This window comes from Mesoplodon bidens (assembly GCF_964165515.1).
Source record: "Mesoplodon bidens genome assembly, chromosome: 9".
In the NCBI taxonomy this organism is placed as follows: Eukaryota; Metazoa; Chordata; class Mammalia; order Artiodactyla; family Ziphiidae; genus Mesoplodon; species Mesoplodon bidens.
Genome location: NC_138166.1, coordinates 87,150,472 through 87,167,432, shown reverse-complemented (window position 1 = coordinate 87,167,432; position 16,961 = coordinate 87,150,472). Strand labels below are relative to the sequence as shown.

The 16,961-nt window shown below is 38.2% G+C and overlaps 1 protein-coding gene across 1 annotated transcript in view; it reads left to right on the top strand.

Annotated features, from left to right (window-relative positions):
• Window positions 1-16,961, top strand: part of CHCHD3 (coiled-coil-helix-coiled-coil-helix domain containing 3) — a 311,474-nt gene that overhangs the window by 86,120 nt on the left and 208,393 nt on the right. The window lies entirely within an intron of this gene.

The window sequence follows — 16,961 nt, the reverse complement described above, 5'->3', positions numbered from 1 at the left end:
TTGGCTATAACTTACTATTAAATGTCGTTAGTGTCCACGTTTTCAGTGATGGTGGCAGTTTGAATTTCTTGTTAGCTTAAGATTGGGACATTTTTCTTAACAGCACAGCAGGGCGGGCTGTGTGGAAGCAGATGGGGCCCTGCCTCGTGAGCTTTAGAGGCGATTGCTGCTTCCAGTCAGCGAGGCACACACGTGCCCAGCAGTGTTCTGCAGAGTTCTCGGAGCAATCGGGCCCTTCCCCTCTGTGGGAAGCAATAAAGAGGCACAGCACTTACTTTAATAAGATGATCGTGAAGTGGAAATCATTTTGGATTTTCTCCTTCTGTATTCATCCTTAGCCTTTTTTTTTTTTTTTTTTTTTTTTTTTTGGCGGTATGCGGGCCTCTCACTGTTGTGGCCTCTCCTGCTGCGGAGCACAGGCTCCGGATGCGCAGGCTCAGCGGCCCTGGCTCACCGGCCCAGCCGCTCCGCGGCACGCGGGATCCTCCCGGACCAGGGCACGAACCCACGTCCCCTGCATCGGCAGGCGGACTCTCAACCACTGCGCCACCAGGGAAGCCCTAGCCTTTTTTTCAAAAAGAAACTTGGACTCATTTTCTTATTTTGTATTGGTTGTGTTGCTTCACTTGTTGGGTTTTGGTTTGTAGTATTTGTTACTAGTTATTTGCCTTTTATGTGATAGAGTATTTTGATGTTGTCACATTTAGTCCACAAACTGACATGTTTTTAAATCAATGAAAAAATCTAGCTGCTGGGACAGTGTGATTTTGGAACTCAAATATGGAATTCCTCCACTGAGTAATGTGCAGCTAGCACAGGGGCAGTTTATTAGTTATATACTATTTACAGTTGTTTCCTTACACATACACTATGTAGCTCCTCCAGGCTTAAACCAGTTCATTTGGAAATTTTTCAAGTTATTCCATTAAAATGATTTTAGTGTGATTTTTGGCATCAAGTATAGAGTATAAAAAAGAGGTTAATCCTGTAAATGTTTCAGTTAATGATTTAAGTTTGAGTTGCTTCACAACTTCTTAGAATAGATCTCTTAAATTCTTCATTTCCTGGTGCCATTTTGTGAATGATTATTAGAGTAAAACAAAAATCCCTTAAAAAAATCCATAGATTACAGTTTTGCTTTCCTGATAGGTTGATGGATTAAAACCAAACCAAATCAAAACAAAACCAAAAAAGTCACTTGAAACCACTAATTTAATATGGGAAATGTCTATTAATTTAAAAACCATTACCCAACAGTTTCTGCAATTTTCATTATTGCTACAGAATGTGGTAGGTTTGATCTAGAAAGGTCATTCCTCAAACTACTGAAAACATGGATAATGTTGATTTATTTTAAAAAATTACAAAAGAAATACATTTCAAAGAAATTCAGATAAACAAGCATAAAAAGTCATCTTACCCCTTCTCCTCCATTACCCTGATCTTCCCCCTTAAAATCGTTCACATATTTTACCCTAAGGGAAATGTATTCTTAACAGCGTTTTGTATAGTTTGTTTCTTAAACAAAATGAGATTGAAGTAATAATGTTGTATAACTTGTTTTTTTTCCCCCACCCAATCATATAGTGTGGTCCTCTCCCTATGTGCAGAATAAGCAGATCTTGAGTAGACTTAAAATCTGATGATATACACTATTTAAGAAGACTTTACCTAAGAAGTAATACTAATAGCAATAACATTTAATAATAAGCAATAATAAGTAGTAGTAATAGCTAACAGTTTTTGAACACTTTCTTTGTCCCAGGCACTGGTCCAAGCACTTTGCACGTAATGATCATTTAATCCTCACCGCAACCCTGTGAGGCAGGTTCTGATCTGCTGGTACCCTCGCTTCATAGACGCGGTGGCTGAAACACAGGTTCATACTTGCTTCTAGTCACATACCCAGAAAATAGAGGAGCTGGGATTTGAACCCAGGCAGTCTGGAACCTGAAGCCACACTCATCATCACTCTGCTAGACTGTATCTCAGAGGCTAAATTGTTTTCTGGTCCTACAGGGAGGCCACCTATATTATATGTTAGTATGAATGCTGTATCTAAGGCTCTTTTGATGTGTTTTACTGAAGATTTATGTTTTTCAGGTTTTAGTACAATTTTGCCTTGATTGTGGAGCTCACTAAATAAGGAATTTAGTTTTGAAAAGAATTCACAATGAAGGGATTTTTGGGGTATTTTTGTTTTTTTAATTCACATGACTATATTTTGAAATAAAACTGTCAAAATACTGTCAAATAGTGGGTGAAAGTTAATATTTCTGTGGATTTTGCTCTAAAATGTTGGAAATTGTATATTTCTTTATGAATATACCTGTCAGCTGTACAATTCAGTTTTTATAGACATAAAGAAAAGGAGCCCAAACTACCGTCCAAGTGAGTTTCTGTAACTTAACTTGTTTGTACAGCCCCAGGTAGATTTGACTTAGAAAGCACTTTCCTCAAACTATTGAAAACTTAGTCTAACAAATTGAGAGTAACATCAGAACTTTGATTATTGATTATTCTTGCTTCCTCCTTCTTGCCTTTATGTTTCTGCTTTTAAAATATATTTCAAATTCATGACTGTCACGCATTTCTTTCCTTACTTAGTCTAAGCCAACTGGTTCTCAACTGAGGGGGATTTTGCCCCCTCACCCCAACGCTGCCTCCACGGGTCATTTGGCCACATCTGGAGACCTTTAAGGTTGTCACCACTTGGAGGATGCTTCTGGCATCTGTCTCGTGGGTAGAGGCCAGGGATGCTATTAAACATCCTCCAACACAGGGCAGCCCCCCACAGCAAAGAATTGTTTGGTCCAAATGTCAGTAGTGCCATGAATGAGAAACCCTGGTCTAAGTCATTATCATTTCTCACTTGAGCTACTGTAAAGTCTCCTTGCAGGGAGCCAGTCCTGTCCCCCAGATCCTGCTCTCCACAAAGCAGTGTTAGTGTGCTTTAAAAAATGCATTTGGAATCATGGCAGTTTATTTGCTTAAAATCCTTTAATGGCATTTTATTAGATCTAGCATAAAATCCAGATCTTTCCCTTGATCTTCTGGTCCTCTGCTGCCCTTTATGTTTATACACTTGGGCCTCATCTCTTACCACCCTCCCATTTTACATTTCAGCTGTAACAGCTGCCAAACCTGTTTGTGCCTTCATAGTTCTTTACCTAGAATACTTGTATTTCATATTTTGCATGGCTGACTCCCTCTTACTATTTAGGGTTCTTCTCAAATAACCCCGCAGAGAGGCTTTCTCTGATTGCTTTGTTTAGTCATTCTCTTTCCTGTCCTCTCACTGTACCTGTCCTTTCTCTGCCTTGTTTCTTTAGCACTTTATCTGTTTATTGACTGTCTCCTCCAACTGCAATATAAAGGTCTGTGAGGGCAAAACTCGTTGTCATATAGTAAGTGCCAACAAGAATGCATCACTAAATTACAACAGTACTTTATGGTTGTGGTAAATAGATTAAAATGGGATAGACTTTGTCCAAAAAGGAAAAAGAGGCAGGAGCATCATATGACTACAGCAGCTACCATTGAATGATTGCCTACTGTTTACCAGGTGCTGTGCTGGTACGTTTGTATACACTAGCTCCGAACTTGCCAAGAGCCTTCTGACGAGGCCTGCCTTAGCCTAGGTGGTAGCCTGCAGGATGATGCCCCTCACATTACATTCCCCCAGACCCAAAATACCCGCCCCCCCCCACACCCTCGCAACTGAGGAGAAATGGCTGTGGTAGCTCTGCTCTTTGTGCGTTTATTTTACAATCAGAATGCCATTGGGAGAGGCTAAATCCCTGGCCCAAGGCTGTGCTACTGACCAAAGCCAGCCTCAGGATTTAAGCCCAGTTCTCTTTTACTCCAAGCCCACGCATCTTTCCCAACACTTCAAGCTTTCTTGGTTCTTAGGGAGCAGCTGCAGTTCACATCTTCCCTTCTAGCAGGCTTAGTTGGCATCCATTTTTGATAGGGGGACTGCATTTTTAACTCCAGAGACAACAATTTCTCTGGTTTCTGGTGACTTAGGCAGATAATCTATTTTTCTGTCTTGTCCTGAGACGGTTGCTTAGTGTTGTCTGAAAGTAAAAAACTGACATTATGAGAATATAATCTGGGCTTTGGACTGTTTTTATTGGCAACCAAAAACATAGAATTTGTAACTAGGAACATGTAAAATATATACTGTGCCATGCATTCATATTTATTTATTTATTTATCTACCTATTTATTTATTTATATTTATTTATTTATTTAAAAATATTTATTTATTTTGGCTGCATCACGTCTTAGTTGCGGCACGCAGGATCTTTGTTGAGGCATGCAGGATCTAGTTACCTGACCAGGGATTGAACCCTGGCCCCCTGCATTGGGAACGCGGAGTCTTACTCACTGGACCACCAGGGAAGTCCCTGCATTCATTCTTTCTTTCTTTCTTTCTTTCTTTCTTTCTTTCTTTCTTTCTTTCTTTCTTTCTTAGTTAGTTAGTTAGTTAGTTAGTTAGTTAGTTAGTTATTTTTGGCTGCGTTGGGTCTTTGTTGCTGTGCACGGGCTTTCTCCAGCTGCGGCGAGCGGGGGCTACTCTTCGTTGCGGTGCGTGGGCTTCTCACTGCGGTGGCTTCTCTTGTTGTGCAACACAGGCTCTGGGCTCATGGCCTTCCGTAGTTGTGGTGCACGGGCTTAGTTGCTCCGTGGCATGTGGGGTCTTCCCGGACCAGGGCTCGAACCCGAGTCCCCTGCATTGGCAGGCGGATTCTTAACCACTTACGCCACCAGGGAAGCCCGTGCGTTCATATTTATATGAGACTGGACCAGAATGTGATTTATCTGTCTCTGAGCCTTGAAAGTTGGGACAGAAGTCAGGAAGCCTGTACCTCTGATTAGTTCCCATGAGTCCTGTCGATGGCATCCACTTTTCCTTTGAACATTTGATCCTTTAAGTTCAAGAGGAACCAGGAGTCACATGGATTTGTATATTGAAAATCTGCATCCATTACCTGGTGTGGTGAGAATTTTTGGTTTAAACCTGAACTTACTCCGCTTTCTTTGGCCTTCCTGCCTCCCAGGAATCAGTGCTTGCCCAAGGTACCAGGGGAGGCAAAAGCCCAGGGCGGCCTGTGATGGCAGATTGTTCTGAGTTTCAGTGTTCCTGTACAGTTGGTGAGTTGAACATTGCCTTGTGCTTCATCCTCTCTTGTATCTATCCTCCCACTACCTTTAAATGTTTTTTTTTTTTTTCCCATTTTCTAGCAGCTTTTCATAGGAATGACACACACTCAGCAAACTCAGCCTTAGACAGCCTTTTGCAGACAAGAACAACACATTCACCAGTCAGGGAACAAAGTGAGAGAAAAATGAAGAACAATATTAGAAAAGAACCCTTTGGGAAGCTGCACAAAAATGTTATATTAAAATCGATCCCAGGGCTTGACCTTTTGTGGTAGTGTATATTTTAAAGCCTTCTATTGATTCTCTTTTAATAACATGTTTATTCTAGTTTACTGACAGAATCCTAGGGGGAGTACAAAAAGCAAAGAACAGATTCTTTATTATGATGGTCATTTAAATTTGTCTTCGGCATTTTTTATGTCTGGCTAGTGTTATCTTTATGTATTTAACGTACATCATTCTTTCTCAGTATGTTACTGAGAGATGTTATAAAGGTGGGAAAGTGATTTTTAAATCTCCTTTCATTGAAAATATGCTTAGCCTTGCTGTTACATATGTGTGTGCCCCTCCACCCCCCGAATTAGAATTTCTTGCTTTTCTGCACATGTGTAGAAGACAGAAGAGTCTTCATTTTGATTTTTTTTTTTTTTTTCTCCTAATCCTGCAAACCATCAGTAGTCTAAACTGCCGCGTCTGGGAACGTTTGGTGACAGTTCTGTGCCTGAAGACAGTTGTCTTTTACTGTATAACTAATGCAAAATGTCGAAGAAAAGGTAATCTCCGTACCTGACCCTTCTGACCACCCAATCGGGTCATTTCAAAGACAGAAATATTCATTGCTTTTCACAGTGAGGGGCCATTTGCACTTGCCTTAGGAAGGCAGTCCTCTTAAGAGTTTTGTCCAGTCATGAATTGATGGCTCTGTGTGCTCACCCCCTCCAGTTTTCTTCCATTAGGAAAAAAACAGGATTAATTTTCTTACCTCATTCAGATGATTTTTCCCAACATACAGATATTAAGAGGTATCCAGAACAGCAGGAAGGATTTGAAAGATACACCTGGAAAGGTTATCCTGTAAATGGCAAATTAAGTGAGATTCTGCCTGTAGAACATCAAGTTAATAGGCTTGGGGAGAAATAGGATGCTTGGATCTAATTCACGGCTTTAATATAATAGTCCTGTTGTTTATGGGACATCTGATATCACATGTTGAGAAGCCAGACAGCAATTCCAGGAAGGCTGTAATGAATTAGAGGACATTTTGAAAGGGCAAATAAATTAATCAAGAAACTAAAAGAATCAGAACATTGGGAGATATGTATTGTAGCATTGCAGAGAGAGGGCTCAACAGAGGTACAGCTCGGGGTCCCTAAGGAGGTCCAGAGAGTTACAGATTTCCCCTATCTTTGAGTCTTTAAATGCTGCAGGGGTCTGGAGTTAGCAGCTGTGGGACAGCCACCTTCTTATGGCTCTCAGGCACTCTATAAGGGGAATTGTTTCTGAGCATCGACACTGCCTTGACTCCTTCTAGAATGTTTCTGCTTTTTTCTCTTACCTTGTCCCATAGTTGATTTTTTATTGCAGCCTGGCCTGCTTTTCTGTGTTCTAACATAACCTCATCCATAGTATTTTCTTAGTAACTAAGAATATCTATGGATAAAAGCAAAAATCATAAGGCACATGATAGTATTGTAACAAGAAGTGCTTCTTCTAATTACGAAGACAACATACACTGTATAGAAAATTAGAGATATGCAGCTAAACAAAATAAAGAAGATGAAAATGGCCATAATCCTACTAATTCACACAGAATTGTTTTAAATATTTTGGTACACAGGCATACATATGAAGGGGGAAAATAACAGAAGTGGTGTCATATTGTCCCTATTTTTCTGAACTGCTTTATTTTTATCATTAAGCTATATCATGGACATGTTTTGTCAATAGGTAATTTCATGGTAGTTCACTTTTATATAAGACCTTGAGGCTTCCAAATAAATGGTTCAAAATATGTCACTATTATGAACACACTGCTTTGAATATCCTTGTTATTAAATTTACACATATCCAGTATTATTTCCTTAAGGTAAATTTTTATAAGTGAAATTACTAGGTCAAAGGTTATACAGAATATTATTGTTGCCAAATTACCTTCAAGAAATTGTGCTAGTTAACTCACTACCAGTATGAGTCTCTGCTTTTGTCTCATTGTTGCACATTTTGGGACTATAGTAATAAAACCAGTGCTGAGTTGCATTATGCCCAGGTGACCATTCCTTATTATGTCTGTTTATTTAGCTAGTATTTTCATTAGTTTTAGCAGTGGTTAGTAGGATGGAGTGTGTAGTCTTTTTGTTACTGAGTGAGTGCCATGAGAGTTTAGGCACCTAGTAAATACTTGTCAGATCATTTTGGATTATTATCAATAACCTTCTAAGGTACTAGGGTACCTTCTAAGGTAATAGAGGTTAGGGCTTCAACATATGAATTTTGGGAGGGACACAATTCAATCCATAATAGATGAATAGACCGATTGATAGATATATCTATGTAAATTGATGGGTATGGTATTGTTTTATAGTTTTTCCTCAGCAGGTGAATGAATTCTCCTATTAAATCTTTAAAGTATCTTCTAGGTCCAAAATTCTAAGTGTTGATTTTCTTTTTTTTTTTTTTTTTTTTTTTTTTTTTTGCGGTATGCGGGCCTCTCACTGTTGTGGCCTCTCCCGTTGCGGAGCACAGGCTCCGGACGCGCAGGCTCAGCGGCCATGGCTCACGGGCCCAGCCGCTCCGCGGCATATGGGATCCTCCCGGACTGGGGCACGAACCCGTATCCCCTGCATCGGCAGGCAGACTCTCAACCACTGCGCCACCAGGGAGGCCCTAAGTGTTGATTTTCTGATGGAAGTTATTTTCATCAGGATTCTTCAATGATTGTGGCTTGAAGTATAAAAAGGGTTAAGGCTAGGATTTAATTGATTTGTAAAAATGATGTCATATGTCCCTATTCATCTATTTTTAGCTAAGTAGGTACATTTGTAATAGTAAAACAAATGGGCCAAAGAGTAGCCACTTAAAGTGGCAGATTACTATGGGCAAGATCTTGAGTTGAAGCACTGAGCCTCCGCAAGTATAAAACAGAAGACTATCTACATTTGAACATGACAAGGAACTTCAGATTATAGTGCCTTCTCGTGGTAAGGAAGGAAGTGAAATTGGTCTTTACAGCCACGTGGTACCTCTTCACTGTCATATATTACAGGACACTGACAAAATGATCATTCCCTCAATTGTTAAATTCTTGAGCTATGTGAGTTATTTAACTAGTTTTATGTATCTCACACAGATAAAAAAAAAAAAACCTCTGTGGTGGTATTTGTTATTCTTAACTTTGCTTTTAAAAAATAATGCTGGGCTTCCCTGGTGGTGCAGTGGTTGAGAGTCCGCCTGCCAATGCAGGGGACACGGGTTCGTGCCCTGGTCTGGGAGGATCCCACATGCCGCGGAGCTGCTGGGCCCGTGAGCCATGGCCACTGAGCCTACGCGTCCGGAGCCTGTGCTCCGCAACGGGAGAGGCCACAACAGTGAGAGGCCCACGTACCGCAAAAAAAAAAAAAAAAAAGCTTTATTTTGTCTTCCCATTGGAATGACCCAAACTCAGAGAGGTTAATTTACCATTTGAAGCCCATTTTTCTTTAAAAGCAAACAGGTCTCTGGCTATTTTAGGAGCATGTTTGCCAATTCTGTACTCCTTTAGCCCTGTAAACGTGGGTCTTAAAGGAATTTTTAAGAATTGGCAATAATGGGAGTTTCAAGTTCTAACTGTCTTCTGCAAATCATGTTGTATATTGTCTATGAAGATTTATCTTACTCGAGAATCTGCTTTCTGAGGATTATCGTGATTAATTTTAATACGTAGATCCTTAATGCTTTTAGAATTGATTTTTTCAAAAACTATCTGAATTGATCTCATTGGCTACTTCTTTTTTCACCCCATTCCCAGGTATGTGAACATACTGCAACTCCTAGAAATTCAAATATGTGTTTTATTTTTCAGTGACTTAGTCATTTCATCTTGGAAACCATAATGAAACTTATAGCAGTGTCACTCATTTTCATTTTCATTCTTGTGCAATCACTATTTAAATGAATGGTAAGGTAATATCATTGCAACATTTACTGCCAGTGTGAGTATATTGTATATAAAGAGTTCCGGAGGCATCATTATTATGCGACATTAAATGGAAGAACAGTTTTAATGAGGGTTCTGTAGATAGTTGAAAAGAAAAAATTTGTAAATGTGTCCCTATTTAAATAGTACCCCCATTCTGAGTTAATTCTATTAAAGTAAGCTAAAAATGATTTAGAAATTAGTGTTGTAGCCGCTAGTAGTCTTATATGAGTGGTCTTTCTTTGGTAGTGCTTACCTTCATCCAGCTTATCTCTATATAAAGCATGCTTTTTGTGAATTGTTAGGTACTACAAATAAAATTATTCTAGTAGCAGGAAAGCCTAATCATCATGGATTTCTACCATTATACTAATTACAAACCCACCTAAATTATGAGGGGAGAAAAGTAAGGATCAAACATTGTCTTTGGAGTAGAGATCTGATCCGAATGCTGGCTTTGCCTCTTAATGATCTGTGATCCTGAGTAGGTAACTCACCCTTCTACACCTCAGTCTCCTTAGTTATGAAATTGGGTTAATAGGAATACTTACCTGATGAGCTTGTTTTTAAATGAAGATTAAATAAGATAACGTTTATAGAGTACCTGGCACACATTAAACTTTCAATACAAAATGCTTATTCTTACAGAGAACTCCTTTCTCTCTTTGAACTGAAGAGCAGTAGAGTATGATGGTTAAGAGTGTGGTCTCAAAGGTCAGACTGCTTGGGTTTGAATTCCAGCTTTAAGGGTTACTAGCTTGGAGACCACATTAGTAATTACTTAACTTCTTCAAGGATCAGTTTACTCATCTGTTAGATGGAGGACAGTAATAACACCCACCTTGGGTTATCTACAGGGTTATTTTGAGGATTAAATGGGATATTCCATGTAAACTTGTTAGCTCAGTGACTCACACAGAATCATAGTAAATGCTCCATAAATTTGTTTGTCTTATCCATCCATCCATCCATCCATCCATTTCAGAGAATTATTCTCTAGTTATACTGTGTTTTCTTCAAATGCCCTTTCTCATTTCTTCTTGCCTTTATCCTTTCTAAGGAGTGTAGAAAATCTTTATATTGGTGAAAATACAGGGAAAATAAGCTAAAGGAAGCTACATGGACTTGTTCTCTTTTGCATGAGCCATTGTTTGTCTTTTTCCAAGGGTGTGCCCAGGTCTAGTTCCTAAAGTGCTAAATGGGAGAAATGAGATTTTTTTTTTTCTTTTTAGAGTAACAAGTGATTTTAAAAAGTTAACATAGCTTTTAATTTGAGAAATATTCCTTTTAGGTAATGTAAGTTCTAAAATTGATGGTTGTCCTTATGTATTGGTGCCTTCACTTTTTTTTTTTTTGCTTGCTGAGAAAATCATTTTCAAGGGCTGGGAGACCCTCTGTAAAGTCCATGGGTCTCCACTGCTGGAATATTGCAGTGTTATGTATGTGGGAAAGGGATGTAATTGTGTTTGGCTTTTTAAAGATATTCTGAAAGGAAATCCAAGTGATTAGCAGTAGCCACTTCTACTCACGTAGTTAAAGCCCTGAAATGAAAACAGTCAGTGGCATTGAACATGAAATATGTAATTTTATGAATTTGTATTTATGTACCAAGAAGGTAAATAACATGCATGGGTTGGATAAAGATCTAAGAAATCAACAGTGAGAGAGTAGCATGCCATGAGCTGAGAACTGATAAGAGAGAAGCTTTTAATGAGCACCTCCTTACTGCTTTGAAATTTAGGAAGAAAAATACCTAACTTATGCCTAGATATGCCTTTGAAACTTTTTGTAGCTCTGTACTGTTAAGCACTTGAAGTGTGATTGGTCCAAATTGGTATCTGCTCTAAGTGTAAAATACCCACCAGGTTGCAAAAACTCAATATGAAAAAAATACAAAATATCTCTTTAATAATTTGTATTGATTACATGTGGCAATGACAATATTTTGGATATATTGGGTTAAATAAAATATTACACTTTGTTAAAATTAATTTGACTTGGTTCTTTCTTACTTTTTTTGATGTGGCTTTTAGAAAATTTAAAACTATGTTTTTAGTTTGCATTATATTTCTAATAGTCAGTGCTGCTCTAACATATTTTATTCAAACATAATGTATTTGCGTAAAAATGTCAACATCGCAAAACTGAAAAAAAATAAACCCAGTACCCCATCTTGCTCCCCAGTGGTAAGCATCATTAACAGTTTCTTGTGTATTCTTCCTGTCATTTTACTAAGCATTCTGTTCTGCCCTTAAGTACATTGTAAACTACAGAATAATCATAAAAGCTGATGTAACTTAGTATATATTTTTGGATTGGGGTGTGTAGAAAAATACCAAGTGAATACCTGCCTTTTTGTCTCAGTTATTCACACTTGAGAAAAGTCTAATTACTGAGCCTGTGTTCCCTTAAAGAGACACCATCATTACCTGCAGGAGCATCAGGACCAGTGCTTAGGAGAAATTAATTAGTTTTCATTGAATTTGTAGCATCAGTTCTTTTAAATGGTTTAACAGAAAAAAGGGACTCTCCCTGACAGTGGTGGTAATTAAGATCTTACAGTGAACTAAGACTATTATCTATCATTGGCAAACTTTTCAGGTTTTCTACAGTATATATTTGAAAGCAGTTTTATTTCTTTTTGAAATAATTGGTGATACAATTGCTGATCTGGTAAAAATGGAATAGAGTGAACTTAATAGCATTATTTAAATGTCATGATATAAAGGAAGGGATGTTAACTGTGGTTGATGGTGGAATCACTGATTTTATTTTTAAAACAATGCTTTGTACACTAAGCACATAATAAATGCTCAATAAATACTTTAATCAGTGATTAAAACATGTTATATCAAATTGATTAATAGAGCATTGAGTATCACTGTTACTTTGTCTTTTTTCCAAATGAAGATACTTTGTAAACTATCAAAATATGACGTTAAATAGAAGTTTAGGTGAGAAAATATTTCACCCGTATATTTGTGTAGATTCTTCTATTATTTTGTGCTTATTTTTCTCCTTTACTGTAGGAACTAAATGAGGCAACAAAGATTGCCATTGCCTGTTCTTTGTGTTCTAACCACCATGGTGATCATGTCAGTGATGTGTTATGTGCAGACCCTTCCCAAGAGCATTGCAGGTGCTTGGTAAATGTTACCCAGGTTTTTCTTTGTTTACTCACATTGGTATTAATGCTTTTTGTTTGACCTAGTGCTTACCAATATTATTTAATTTGATTCTATAACAATCGTGTGACATAAGGCGTTACTATGCCCATCTTCCTATGAGAAAACCAGCAGCTTAGAGAGGTTATATTGAGAAATTCAGTATGTGGCAGAGTCAAATCTTAACCTAGAATTTTTAGTGATTATTGACATGGCTGTTGTGAACTGTAAATGCAGATGAATGTTGGAAATTGGGCATTATTTTCATCCTTTGGTGTTCTGTTTTAAAACCACAGTAATGTTAACATTCCAGTTAGGAGGGCTTTACAGTCCTTTCTTCATAGCTCTGTGGTTTTGAGTATTATTTAACTGATTTCAGTAAATCCTGCTCTTGTTGCTCTTTTTATGCTTATTTTTAAGACATAGTATTGTTTGCAAATGAGGCAAGTCCTATAATGGGTGCAGATTATCCATTCATTGGATTAGATGGACACATTGAACCAATTTCTCTGTGAAGTTTTTTAGATCAGGAACTTCTCTTTATAGAAGATATGGAGATAAGTCATAATTTGATCTGAACTTGCTACTGAATAATCAAAGTGGCATGTTGATGCAGCTGGCAGATTTGATTCCTAAATGTATTTGAATGTAGACCACACAATGTTATTTTTACACTAACTCTCCTTTTTTTTTTTTCACTTCTTGACACAGACCTGTGAGTTCCTAGTAATTTAAAAATTCTGGTAAATGACACTTGATAAATGGTGTGATATTGTGAATACTGATAGGCACTAGAAATTCAGTTGGTGAAGCATCAATTTCACACCTTGAGACCCCAGCTCAAAGTTTAGGTTAAAGGTTTGCCTGGAGTCCGTAGTTTTTTGCGCAGGCCCCCTGATAAATCCAGTGATTCCAAACCACATTTTTCTTCTACATCAAATCCAGGCAGCACTCTGAATCATTAAATATTAAACCTTATATTCAAGAACATTATTCACTCATTAATATTGCATTGCGGCCTAAACTTCATTGTTCAAAACATTTTAGGATATTATGCAAGTCTGTCAAAATACATTAACAAACTTAGTCATGTCGAACTAAGCAAAAAATGACAAACTGTTTGTACCACAAACGTGTTGTCGTTGAATTTTTGTACAGTGTAAGCATTTTAAGTTGGGATATTTGGAAATCACTGTAAAGATAAAATGGATTGCAGTAGAAGCCAGATGGAATGAATGAATATTCATCTTCCATGTAACATCTGCTATATATCTTAATGAAATTTATTGTTATCCCTGACATTTTTCTTCCTTGACAGTATTTATTTATCTCAAAATTATTTTAACTAGGAGTTGAATATGAGTTAGTACAATTCTAGCTGCTTATAAAACTGCAGTATCTGATTCAGGGACTGTTTTTCACATCTCCATGATGGCTATCATCTCTGCAAAATCGAAGCTAGATGGGCCTCCTGTGAACTGTGGATTAACTGGGAAACCTTTGATATTCGGCTGAGTGTAAAAGAGTGATTGAGTTCAAGTCTTGGTCTCTGTGACAAAATTTGTTCTGGATTGCCATGAACACATCTGGTTTCTTGCTGCTTTTCACAACCCTGTTAGTTACAGTGAGAAGCCATAAAATTCTTCCCAGGGAGGAAAATGATAGAAGCATTTTTGTGTCCAAAATTGTTCCTTTTTAAAAAAAGAAAAGAAATCCCTTTTCTGGTGCAAGAAGGAAAATTCAGATAGCAAAAGGTGTGAAAATACACAGTTGCTGAGGAGATACATTGTTTTTTTTTTGTGCAGTGGAAATAACAAAGCAGATGAGCTTTATCTGAAGTATGGTTTTATTGATTATATTATGCATTAGTGATTATTGACATTTGATGGGTTAGAATTTAATGAGGAAGACCAGTAAGAGCGAAGGTTGATGTTTCATCCTTGATTACCTTGAATAGGGGATAGATTAATTTTCCTATGATACGTGGATCAGAATCTATGTAAGTAGCCGGTGGGGTCATCTTGAACACCTACAGCTGTTATTTCAAAAATGAGAGGAATGGGTGTTGTGAGGTAAATAATGAAGGTGGCATAGTGAATTCCTGCTGGCTGGGAGTTAAATTATTCATTTTGTTGGTTTAGCTAACATGGTTCGTGCTGCGTGGGATTGGAGCACTATGTCAGTGACTAATATTGCATAATTTAAAAGCCTCAGTTCCTCAGGCCTGTAATATAATTGAAATTTAGAAATGGTTGTTAACATAGTGGAAATAGTTTTCTTTGTGTAGGTAGGTGTGGTTTACCTAGGCATTTCAAAGTTCTTATGTTGTTAAACATGGGTGTAATGCGGAGGCAGTTTGCCCAGGATGTGCTTAGCTGTAGTTAATGTTGCAGTTCCTTTCTCTTGATCTGCTTCCACGCCATCGTGTTTTTCGGGAAAGGCTGCCCCATAGTAAACGGTCCATTTCAAAAGCCTGGTGAGCACATGTCCTCCTCACTCCAACTTCGCAGTTCCTTTTCCTCCTCACTAAGAATTACGTTGCGGATTAGTGAAGGGGTTTGGGAGGGTTGCCACCTCTGTAACTACTAACTTTGGGGCTCAGCATAGGCGTTCATACCTTTGCAAAGCAACTTAAACAGTAATTTATTACCTTCTCAGCTGTAGTAACTCTAAAGGGAGAAAGACCTAACACAAGCCTCTTTGAATTTTTGTACAGTGTTATACACGGTGTTTTGTACTCATACTCAGTGTGACTGTATTCTTTAGTTTATCCTTCTTCACTTAATGTAATTTTATACGCAGATTTGTACCTTTGGAATAGCACTGTAGCAGTATTTCTCGACCTCAGGAGTCTGTGAGTGGAAAAAGAAGAGCGTGGAAGCGCATTCTGCATCGCCTGTCAGCCAGCCACTTGTTGCCATGTGATATCAGTACCTGTGTTTGTGTTTGCAACCGCATTAGGGCCAGTTGAGTTATGTCCTGCATAAATGGATGGAAGAAGGAAGGGTTTCGTCAAGGGAGGGAGGAAAACCTAGACGTGTGTATTAATATTTGAACCAGAACATGGAACATTTTCCTTTGGGGGGCTTTGGCTGAGCGTTTTAGTTCACACAATCAAGACCATGTAGTATAGTGACTTGCGCATGGTTTCTGGAGTCGCAAGTGTAGAATATAGACGCCACCACGTGTTTTCCTACGTGATTTCGAGCAGTTTAACTTCTCTCAGCTTTGGTTTCTTCACCTCTGAAAGGTGAAGAACAACTACTCTGTGGGATTTTTGTGAGGATTAAATGAAATAAAATACCTGGCATACGGAGATACTCCATACATGGTTATAATTGAATATGATGCATTTTTTCATTTGGATGACATAAGTTATATGTTAAAGTCTTCAATACTAAAAATAACAAATTAAATGGCATAGAGAGTGAGAGGACCACACGGGCCTGAACGCTTTTGTTGGAATCGTTGGAACTGCGTCCCGGCAGTCTCCTCAGGAGCAAGGCCTCCCTGTTCTCCTCTGTCTCCTGGGCTGCTTCCTTCTCCTCACACCGTGGCGTGCATAGTAAACTCCTGAAAAGTACTTTTTAATGCTTTTTCATTTTGCAACTCCATTCGTTTGTTTTATTTTTGTCGTTGATGTGAGTTCTGAATGGTAATTTTTACTTCCTAAAGTATGTCTGTGATTTAACTTGTAAGAGATGGGAAATATCAAGGGAATGAATAGGAGTTACCATAAAGCGACAGTAGGTAAAATCATACTGAATTTCACATCATTAGCTCTTTTGATACGTGTTTCTGCCATCTCATTTTATGTTTAAGGTGAAAATTAAAGTGAAGTGAAATCCAGTATACTTGCTTAGTGTGGTTTTCAGATCAATGTGTTTTTATTAGAGTTTGTTTTTTCTTTAGCATGATTTCATAGGGAATGCTAGAAATAAAACATCTGCCAAGGAATGGATTTTTAGCTGGTGAATAGTGTCAGAGAGGCATGAACATGGATCGCTGTTACCTAGGGAGAGTGCAGTGTGGGGTGGGCGGGGTGGGTGCTGAGGCTGTCTGTTGTGCTTCCTGTGCGGACCAAGGTGACTTAAACCAGAAAGATGAGCCTGGCCTCACGGAGAAGGCCCCTTCCACTCTTGATATTTCTTTTGAGGTTACAGAGTAGTTGAAGTAAAAAATACAGGGCCGTCTTTATTCAGAAGTGAGACTGACGGAGATTCTTTTCTCAAGACAATTCTGTGTTAGACAATTTTGTGTCTAGTTAGACAATTCTAGTTAGACAATTCTGTGTCTAACTAGCTAATAATAATAGTTGTGACTGTGCTCAGTGATACAAAATTTGACTATCCTTTTGTTGGAGTGGGTTTCGAATAGTGTTTTGGGAACAAAATTGCTGGAGGCGGGTTGTCCCTGTTTCACATACAACTTCATTTTCTCTTCAGTTTTCCAAAGAG